The sequence below is a fragment of the Micromys minutus genome (assembly GCF_963924665.1).
Source record: "Micromys minutus genome assembly, chromosome: 10".
Classification (NCBI taxonomy): Eukaryota; Metazoa; Chordata; class Mammalia; order Rodentia; family Muridae; genus Micromys; species Micromys minutus.
Genome location: NC_137979.1, coordinates 13863898 through 13874045, shown reverse-complemented (window position 1 = coordinate 13874045; position 10148 = coordinate 13863898).

The following is a 10148-nucleotide window of genomic DNA, read 5'->3' as shown; positions in this document are numbered from 1 at the left end:
GCTCACAGAGGGCTAATGTCAATATGTTCACCCGTGCACGCCAAATGGGTTGTGGGGAAGGCGACTGGTACAGCAATGATAAAAACTGCTAAAGTAAGAGCGACCAGACTTGTTTTGGATCCCTACTTACTAAAGTACTTTAATAAGCAGAAAACCTACTTTGCTCGAGATGCCCTTCAGCAATGCAGCATCGGGGACATCGTGTTCCTCAGAGCTTCGCCCGTCCCAAGAGCAAAGCAAGTGAAGAGATCATCTTCAAAGTCGGCCTATTTCGACCCAATCACAGGAAAAGCCTGTGCAGGAACCGCCCACCTAGAGAGCCCCTAGGTTCAGAAGCCACGCCCCTCAGTGAAACCCGGGAAGAGCTCAAGGCCTCCTGAACCTAGGGAAGAAGGAGCCGAAGGGATTTCTTCTGTGTTTGCTCAATGGCTTTCATTGCTGTCCACTTTCTCCTGTGACCTTAGAAGTATTCAACAGAGTGAAGAGCTTAGCGTTCCATAAAACAAAACAAAAGCTGTGTTCCAATGTGCCCACCTATGCTTTTATATTTTTAAAGAACATTCCTGTCTAAAATTGAATTAATTTAAAAAATCACAACATGAACAATAGGCATATCAGAGTGACACTGCTGAATAAAGTCCATTGTGAATGACTCTCCTCCCTTTATATCCACCCCTCCTCCTCCATCCCCTCCTCCCTGATTTCATGTCGTATGCGACCTTTGCACACTCACTGACCCCCCTCTCTTCCTCAGAACCTCTTTTTACTCCCTCTTCATCTCCTTTCTAGTGTTTTGGGCTTTACCTACAATTCCCCTCATTTGGTACATGTACACTTTACAAACTACAATATAGGAGAAAGAACATGAGGCTTTTCCTTTCCAGACTTGGACCACCTCATTGAATGTAATACATTCTAGCTGCATCTGTTTCCCTGATAGTCTCCGTTTTCTTTGAAGAAGAACAGATTTCCACCGTGTATGTATGTACCACAGTGTCAAGACCTGGGCATCATTTGACATTTGACGGACATCTAGGCTGATTCCATTTCCAGCCATTGTGTTAAAGCGGCCGTAAGCATGCATGTAGGACATCTCTGAGGTAGGCTACAGTCCTTTGGGTACATGTCCTGGAGTGTTACAGCTTCGTCATACGGTGGCTCTAATCCTAGCTTTGAAACCACCATGCTGGTTTCTTTTGGCAGAGCCAGTTCATACTGCCGCCAGCAGCAAATAAGGAGTCCCCTTTCCCCACATCTGTGCCATCATGTGCTGTCGAGTTTTCTTGGTGATGACCACTTTGAATAGGGTGAGGTAAGAGAGCAAAGTAGTTTTACGATCCATTTCTCAGGCCCAGGCCTCCTCAAGACGGCTGCCTCTGCTCCCTGCCCTTGCCCACGGCCACAGACTCACGGTGACAGGAAGTTAAGCTGCCTCTTTCCGCTTCACTGTTAGCGGAGGCTTTCTAGCCTCAGAACAAAGTAGCTGGGGGTTGGCACCCACCTGCCCCAATCTGGTACGGGGAGAGGGGGATGCTCCCCACCCCCGCAGAAGTCGGGTGTTGAAGGCAGGGGGAGCCCAGGCTGCTAACTGCAGTTGGCTAAGGCAGCGAATGGGAGGAGCTTCACAGGAAGAGCATCACATGGCTAAACTCTCAGAAATACTGTAGAACCCTTTGATTTGCACAGCCTAGAAAGAGGATGGGCCATCGGGAGCTGGTGAAGAAGAGTAGTAGCTACAGGCCCAGATCCACTTATTAGCCCTAAATTCTGTTTCTTACTGTCTCTGGATTCCTACTGAGCCTCTTCCTCTTGGCCATCTTGGATTCCTCGAACATCTGGATTGGTTAATGAGTATCCTCATACTACGGAATGAAATTTCCCCAGCAATCACGAGTTCATAGGACAGACCCCAAGAGGAGGACAGTTACCTACCATACATGACCATCCTCTTGAATAATAAAGACTTCTTGGACTACTTGGCAGAACCAGAGCTGACCTGATGATCTGGCAAAGCACACCTTGCCAGGACTGCATAAGTAAGCCAGGGATTTTGTTTCCTGCCCCCTTGCTTTCCCTGTTTAACCTCCTGAAAACAGACAAGACCACTAGAATCTTGATCTCTCTTTCAAACATGGAACATTTCTATTTTTCACTGTGGTCCCCCATTGTCTGATTAGGACCAGGAGGCCAAACCTGATTTGTCCAGGTTTTTGCCACCTTTCTGGTTACCACCTTTCCCTGACATAGTGAGTTTAAGTTTGCCTCCTGCAGCTACAATGGTCTGGGTCCTCATGAAATTCACTAGGACCTGTGCATTAGATCCTTAACGACAAACTGTTTAACTTATTCATCAGAAAATGTCCCAGTATCTACTCCAGGACAGTTTGGCACCAGCTTATCAAGAATGGATTTATGCAAAAGCTGGCTAGTCTAGCCAGTGGCCCTGTGATGTCACAACTCAAAATGCCCTTCCCAGAGGATCACAAAAGGACACGTGACCATGAAGAGGCCCCCAAAACAGCTGTATACCTGTACAAGAGAGCCCTAAAACTATCCTCTGCTTGACAGGCAACTTAACAAGCAAGTATTTCCTTCCCTTCTTGTCACCTCCCCCTGACCCACCCTGCTCCCCACGACCACCACCGAGAGGCAGAAGAATGGGGACAGAGCCACCAGCTTCCTTACTGGAACCATGAAATAAAGCACCCGTGACGCACGAGCTTGGCTAGACAAGCTCACAGACAGAAAGGGAGCTGCCAGGTGATGTAACCACAGAGCTGGCTCAGGATGGCCTCTGGCGGCTGACTGCCCTTTGCCTCATTTTAATACCATCCCTGTCTTTAGCCTTGCAAAATCCCTTTCCCACCCTCAGCACACCCTGTACGAAGCATTCAGAAGGTTGAAGCAAGAGGACCGTCTCTGAGACTACAGAATGTCTCAACAAAAACCAAACAAAAGAAACAGGCGTCACAGTACAAGCCTGTAATCCCAGGAGGTGTCTGCTACATGGGAACCAGAAGTTCAAGGCCGGTCTCAGCTCTACAGCAAGTTCAAGGTCAGCCTAGGCTATTTGAAACCCTGCCTCCCAAAGATCATAGAGTAAAACAACCAAAAACCCCTGCTCCCAGCACACATCTTACCCATGAAGCATCTGGAAAACCCCATGTAAGAATAGAAATGGAGAGTAAACCACATGGGGGAAAACCCTGCCCATTCTTGGAGTTTCCCATCTTAAATCATGCATAATCATTCCTCCATTTAAGTGTATCAATAATATGAGCTATCTAGGATCTCAGGAGGCCTCTTGATCCTGGAAAGACCATACACTCCCTTTAGCTATGTACTTTATCTCTGTTTAAGCATCCTTTGAATTTCTTACTTTGCTTGTTTCTGAATGGCACCCTCTTTCTGACTTGGGGTTTCTCTATGTAGCTTTGACCACCCTGCAATGTGCTTTGCCACTGTAGCCTCAAACTCACAAAGATCCACCTGCATCTACCCCCCCCCCCAAGTGCAGGAACCAAAGGAGTGGACCACCAGTTCTGAATTCCTTGACTGAGACAAGAACTCAGGCATGTCAGCAGCAGCTGGAGTCAGATACAGCTCTATCTGGCTACTTCAACAGCCTGAGGAGCCTGTCAGAGGCCTCCCCTGAAGGAGAGCTGGAGTTCTGACTGCACAGCAGAAGGGGTTTCAGGTGCAGCCAGTGTGAAGCAGGGCTGCAGTTCAAGAAGGGTTTGTTGCTGTTTTACATGTATGTGTCTGTACTCCTGTGTGAGGGTGCACATGTGCCACAGAACACACATGGAGGTGAAGGAACAGCCTCGTTTTTTTGTTTGTTTGTTTGTTTGTTTTTATATATGGGTACATTCTAGCTGTCTTCAGACACACCAGAAGAGAGCATCGATCCAATTACAGATAGTTATGAACTCAGGACCTCTGGAAGAGCAGTCAGTGCTCTTAACCACTGAGCCATCTCTCCAGCCCCCACAACCTCACTTGGTGATCCTTGCTCTCTACTTCGTTTGAAGTGGGATCTTGCTTGTCATTTACAGTTGGATGTGCCATGCATTCCGGACTAGCTGACCCACTGACCTCTGCAGGTGTGCGTGGGGTGAGGGGTGTCTAATCTGCTTCTGATCTCCATAAGAGTGCTGGATTTACAGACACAGAACACCATGTCTGACTTTTACACCGGGTCCTGGGATCTGAACTTGGCTCATTAGGCCTGTGCTGCAAGCCCTTACCACTGAGCCATCTCGTCTCTCTGGCCCAGGAAAAGAATTTTGTTTAACTATTTATGTATTTTAAAGTGTGTGTGTGTATATGTGTGTGTGTGTGTATGTGTGTGTGTATACATGAATGCAGATGCCCTTGGAATTTAAAAGATTGAGTTGGATCTCCTGGAGCCAGAATTATAGGTAGGTCCTAGGAATAGAACTGAGATTCTCTGCAAGAGCACTGCCCAGTTAGTAACCACTGAGCCATCTTTTGAGCCACGCCCCTAAAGGTTTTAGGACAAATTTAAGAATGGTGAATGTCTCCATTAACATAATTTCCTTCTACCTCATATAGCATCATGGGCTACATCAAAGTCTTCAACACACAAGACCTTAGGGGATGCTCTAAGTCCAGCCAAAGCAACTCGCACTTTGCCCCTTAATGATCCATGTGTGTGTTCTTGTGCGGGTATCATAGTGGTTTGATGACTGTAGTTTTATAGATACTTTTAAAAATCAGGAAAAGAATGTCTCCCTACATTTCACTTCATGGTTGTGGCTGTTCTGAGGGACATCTTCCTGTCTCCACTTCCCCAGCACCGGGATTACTCCACCCATGCCCAGCTTTTCACAAGGGTCTTGGAGATCCACCGCTAGTCCCCTGCTTTGTGCTACAAACACATCATTGACTGGGCTCTCTCTCTAGCCCCTAACTCATTAGGGTTTTAAAAGTCAGCTTCCTCAAAGACAGAGATGAGGCCGGGGAGCACACCATCCTGTGGGGTGTTAGCCTCACAGTAAGTCATATTGTCTATGAGATGTTTGCACAGTAACTCAATCTTCTTGAATTTTAACACTTTTTGTGGGTCTTAGAGTTTAATTTTTAGGTTTTGTTTGCTAGATGTATTCATAAATACTTTATCCTCACCATTACAAATAGAATGCTCTTACTTGCCCATTCAGATTACTCATTGTGGGTGTGTAGAAAAAAGTTTGACTTCTGTATGCTGATCCAGCAACCTGTGACCTCGCTGAATGGCCTTGCACTTTTTAGTCCCCATATACGTGCCAAACTTCACTTCTAAATATAAGGAAATAACCTCCGTGAATAGAGATAATTTTACCTCTTCTCAAGTATTCATAAAATTATTTATTTCTCAAGTTTAATTGCCCTGGCTAGACCCTCCAGCACAAAGCTGGGTTGAAATTGTAAGAGGAGACTTTGTTCCTGGATTTGTAGAAGAATATTTTTCTTTCTCCTCACAGGATGCTAGCTGTGGGCTTTCTGTAAATGCTCTGACCACCAAGCTTAACAGTCTTTACCTGCTGAACCATCCCACCAGCCTTTTCTCAAAGAATATAGGCTTCCCTAGTTTACATTGTCTCTGTGACTCAGTCAGCCTTCCCTTTATACTATACTGATACAATCTGTTAAGTTAACTTCATATGATGAACCAACCTTGCACTCCTGGGAGAAATCCTTCTTGTTTATACTGTAAAAGCCTTCTTCGTATGTTGCTGGATTTTGTTTGTATATTTCAGATTGAATACAATACTTGGTCCATTAACATTTAACGTTATACAACTGGGTGTGGTGCTGAACAGCCCTCAGAATACTGAGGCAGGGGGATCACATGTTCCAAACAAGCCTGCATTGCAATATGAGACCCAAATCAAACAACTACCCAAATATTTGATAAAGCTGATTTGTGGCTATAACTTTACTCAGTCTCCAAGATGACTCAGTGTTTCCTCTCCACTATTTTTATGGCTTATTTTTGTAAACAATGTAAGATTTTAATTCATACACATTCACACACAGACACATACATAAGTCACACACGCACATACACACACACACTCTCTCTCTCTCTCTCTCACACACACACACACACAGAGAACAAGTTGGTTTTTTCATTTACCACATAGATCTTAGATTGTCAGGCTTGGCAGCATGCCACTTTAACCTGTTGAGCTATAATACTGGTCTCTCCTTTTTTCTTTGTTTGTTTTTGTTTTTTAAAGACAGGATTTCACTCTGCATCCCTGGCTATTCTGGAACTCACTATGTAGACCAGGCTAGCCTCGAACTCACAGAAATCCTCCTGCCTCTGTCTCCGAAGTGCTGAGACTAAAGATTTTCCTCACTGCCTCTGACTTTCCGCATTTTAGGCATCGACTCTGTTTGTAGTTTGTGTGTGTTGCTCTCGGACTTTGTGGTCAATGTGGACATTGAGGTTACTGTCTCTCCAATACATTTGAAACATTTGCTGTCATTACTTATTAATTACTTCCCTTTTTCCTTTCTCTGCCCTTTCAGCTGAGAAGCTAATTAGGGATGGGATAGATAACTCCTTAAATGGTGGCCATGTTTGTCTGAAGCTGTCTGCATTTCTGCTCATTTGTTCTGTCTGTTCTTTACTTAGCTTGTGTTCTCTCTCTGTGTGTGTCTCTATTGGTCTCTAACTCTCTGTCTCTGTCTGTCTTTCTCTCTCTCCATATATATGTACGTATATATATGACAATTGTCCCGTCTACTGGACTCCCAGCATGCATCACTGCTTCTGACTCTCTGTGCTTAGACTTGCACGCTCTCCCTTCTGCTTCCCCAAGCCTACTCACCGCCATTCAAGTCAGGTTTTGATTTCAGTTGTGCTTTCTCCTTCCTCTCCACTTGGTTCTTTCACTCGGCTCTTCCCATTCACTGATGTTCTCCACGTGGCATGACACCATCCTCAGATGCTCCTTTACTTACTTATGCTTTGTTAAAGGACCCTTCCATTCTGGCGACATGCACGGGACAGTGGCTACTTAAAGGTCCGTCCCCAAAACGTCCAGCACTTAATCTACATCATGGACAGTTTCCGAGGTCTGTGTTTGGCTCATGCTTTCCTGTTGTTTAGGGTTTTGTGTTTCAGAACATTTTAATTGGGAACAGTAATTCTAGGCATGCTCGGTCTTCTCCAGAACTCAGTATTATTGTTTTCTTGTTTATTTACTGAATGGATTGTTCATGCCTCAGCAGGCACAGATTTGAGTAGACCCACAGAGGCCCCGGATGAAGGTGACCCTGGCAGGGTTCCCAGTCTCTTTCCCTCACTATGCACAGCTGTTAAGCCCCCACTAACTGCCATTTCTAGAATGCTCTGAGTCATAAGCTACTCCACAAATGAGTCACATAAACCTGCCTTCTCTGAAGGAGGAGTGACTGAGGTCCAGACTTGGCTCCTCCTCTTCTTCCTCTTCCTCCCCCTCCTCCCTCTCTTCCTCTGATTTCATAAATGCTAGGCAAGTGTTCTATTGTTGAGCACATCCCCAGTCCCTTGAATGCAGACAGTTCTGGACTTAGAATGATTTTCATGGGTTTTTCAATTTTACACGATGTGAGAGGACATCTCTCTAGTAGATACTGCACTTGGAGTTTTGGCTTTGGGTTCTTTCTGGGCTAGAGACCTGCTGCCCAGAGACCTCTGGAGGCTGCTCCTAGCCAGCCCACAGTCAGGAAGGTGAGACCGCCCACCCCATACAGTGTTCTTTGTTGTTAGTGTCTCCATTAGAATCCCTCCATTACAAAAGAGTGATAGTGTGCGTTAGAGGGCTTTGCCCAACTGTCCACTGATGTTCGACGCTTTTCTTACGTAAGGCACTTTAAACATGCCACGAGTTGATCTGGTTGGAATGTCATGGAGTCTTCATTTTTCTCTCCATGGTGATGACAGTCCCCTAGTTCTTTTGTTTCAAAGTTGTATTTGTTTGCTCTGCTTCTCCCCAGTTTCTGTGGGGAGCAGATCCACAGAGCTCCTCATGTTGACCTGCCAGAAGGGGACCTCCAGAGATGCAAGTTTTGGTCTTTTGTTTGCTTGTTTATTTACCAGTTTACACACAACAGTTCACACAGGGCTTGGCACATATAATTCAGGTTTACGAAGCCTCTGGGCTGCGAGACGGCCCAATCGGGAAAGTGATTACTGCATAAGAGAACCCAAGATCTACCCCCAGAACCCACCTAAGAACATCAGACAAAGAGGCACACACCTGTAGTCCCGGTGCCCAGGAGGCAGAGACAGGAGGAACCCCGGGAACTGCTGGCTAGTCAGTCTAAATGAACCGTGGAGCTTGGGCTGTGATAGCTAGCAATGAGACAGGATGTCGAGTAACCTTTGTGATAGTTTCTAGGCTGCTGTGAGGGACTTTCTAGGTTGGGTTTATTGAAGTAGTTAGGAAAATAGCTTGAAGGAGACCCAAGTCTTTTCTATCAAAGGACTGATGTGGAATGGAAGCTTCACAGTGTGACTCCTCCTCCTTGTAAAACTTTGTTTACATGAAAGTCTTGTGGCACTCTGAGAACTTGATAGGCCAGAACAAGGGACCCTTTCCCCCAATTCCTTCATTTTCTTAGCACTGTTTTTTTTTTTTTTTTTTTTTTTTTTTTTTAATTACCTAACCTCCAAACACTGTGAGGTCAGGCCCCAGCCAGTGGGGAAAAGACACAGTATCCTTAAGAATAAAAATCGAGCACACTTTCTGTTTGGTGTGCTTGTAAACAAAGCAGTGCACCCCGTTAATCCTGAAAGCTAACTTGTCATTTTGCTCTCAGTTTGCCCACTTATTGTGGCATCTATGGGGTCCTTGGATCCCAAAATTTAACTTCCAGCGGATGGGGAGACCCACCGTAACTGCTGGACCAAATGAAACAGAAAAGTGAGCTGGCACCCAGCCCAGCATTCATTAGGTTCCACTTCCACGCCGTGGGTGGGGTGTTGTCAGCCCCGCTCCGCTCCAGCCACCAAACCATCCCCAGCATGATGGACAGTCTCCCCTGGAACTAAGCAAAAATTCAACCCTTCACTCACCGATTTCATTGGTAATTTATTGCCTCAGTGAGAGAAGCAATTATACACCCTCCTCCAGAAGCAAGATAAAAGACAGCGAGAAGAACATCAGGCTTCAGCCTCTAGCCTCCACATGTATGCTCATGAAAAATTGCATGCACAAGCACATCTATATAAATATGCACATGTGCACGTGAGTGTGTGCACGCACACAAAAGCCTCTGGCCTGGTGAGATGGTTCAGCAATAAAAGCTATTGCAGCATAAGCCTGGTAACCTGAGTTCCATCCACAGACCCCCGTGGGTATTGTCCTCTGATCTCCATACACACACACACACACACACACATACACACACACACACACATACACGCTATGACACTCTTGTACCTCCACTCACACACCTGTCATGCATACACATAATAAAGCAATGCTTGTGTCTCTTTGTCACCACCTCTGACTTATCCCTAATTTTTTTTTTTTTTTTTTTTTTTTTTTTTTTTGTGGTTCTTGGGATGGATTCTGTAGAGAGATCCCATGTTTTTGCCAATCTGAATGCTGAAAGCTCATAACATGGCCTCTACTGAGGCCTCATCTAGTCTGGCGACTGTAGAACTTCCGGCCTCGTTGAAATCGCAGCCTGCTTCCCCTTAGGCCAGATGGTCTTCTACTGGAATGGAAGGTGGGTGAGTTTTCTTGGTCTGACTCCATCCTCATGATGCTCTCCTCACACAGCCAGTGCTGACTCAGGGCGTCTGGCTGCCTCTGATTTTTGCAATAGTGCAGTCAGTGGCTTTCCACAGCACACGCTGTGCTCTGAGCTCTGGAGCCCAAGTTGTTTCTCTGGAAAGTCAAGGTAAGTGTGATGTTGACCTGTTTAGCAGATTCAACCCTGCTTCCTCCTCCAGTCCCTAGCTACTCCTGAATTCCTCAGCTCTCCCACCACCTCCAGCCTCCAACCAGAGCATCTGGCTCCTGTCCGTACTGTGTCAGAGTTCCCTCTAAGGAGTGACAGACAGCACCAGAGGGCAAAGGCTAGGGTGTCTCAGAGGAAACCAACTGGCCTCTAGCTAGACAAAAACCAAAGAGAACATGGAA